Source organism: Mandrillus leucophaeus, unplaced genomic scaffold (assembly GCF_000951045.1).
Source record: "Mandrillus leucophaeus isolate KB7577 unplaced genomic scaffold, Mleu.le_1.0 Scaffold291, whole genome shotgun sequence".
Taxonomy (NCBI): Eukaryota; Metazoa; Chordata; class Mammalia; order Primates; family Cercopithecidae; genus Mandrillus; species Mandrillus leucophaeus.
Window position 1 is genome coordinate 1766554 of NW_012103043.1, and position 1225 is coordinate 1767778.

Consider the following 1225-nt stretch of genomic DNA (forward strand, 5'->3'; position numbering starts at 1 on the left):
TCACCGTGACAGCACCTGTATTATTCTGTTTTCATGCTGCTGATAAAGACATACCCAAGACTGGGACGTAAAAGAAGTTAAATTGGACTTACAGTCCCATATGGCTGGGGAGGCCTCAGAATCATGGCGGGAGGTGAAAAGCACTTCTTACACAGTGAGGGCCAGAGAAAATGAGGAAGAAGCAAAAGCAGAAACCCCTGATAAACCCATCAGTTCTTGTGAGACTTATTTTTGGGAAAGACCTGCCCCTTGATTCAATTACCTTCCAGGGTCCCTCCCACAACACTTGGGAATTCTGGGAGATAAAATTCAAGTTGAGATTTCATTGCGGACACAGCCAAACCATATCAGCACCCGTGGATGGACAGATCCCGGATGCATTTCTTTTTTTTTCTGGAAACAGAGTCTCACACTGTCACCCAGGCTTGGAGTGCAGTGGCTCCATCTCGGCTCACTTGCAGCTTCCCCCTCCCGGGTTCAAGTGATCCTCCTCCTGCCTCAACCTCCTCAGTAGCTGGGATTACAAGCATGTGCCACAACACCTGGCTACTTTTTGTATTTCTAGTAGAGATAGGGTTGGGTATTGTTGACCAGGCTGGTCTCAAACTTCTGACCTCAAGTGAGCTGTCTGCCTCAGCCTCCCAAAGTGCTAGGATTATAGGCATGAGCCACTGCATCCGGCCCCAGGATACATTTCTAAAGCCTGGATTCAGGACAATTTCTGAAACTGTGCACCAAGATGACACTGTCGACTTACATGTCCAAGAATGTTGGAGTGAGCAAGGCGTGAGAGATTCATAGATATGGCATATGATACTGCTATTAAAATTGTCTGTTTTTTTTTGTTGTTGTTTCTTTGTTTTTCGAGATGCAGTCTCGCTCTGTCACCCAGGCTGGAGTGACACCGGGCCCTGGTGCAATCTTGGCTCACTGCAACCTCTACCTCCCAGGTTCAAGCAATTCTCCTACCTCTACAGGCGCACACCCCCACACCTAGCTAATTTTTGTATTTTTAGTAGAGATGGGATTTCACCATTTGACCAGGCTGGTCTCAAATTCCTGACCTCAGGTGATCCACCCACCTCAGCCTCCCAAAGTGCTAGGATTACAGGTGTGAGCCACCACACCCGCTCGGCCTTAAAATCGCCTTTTAAATTTGTTACACTTGGCTGGGCGCGGTGGCTCAAGCCTGTAATCCCAGCACTTTGGGAGGCCGAGATGGGCG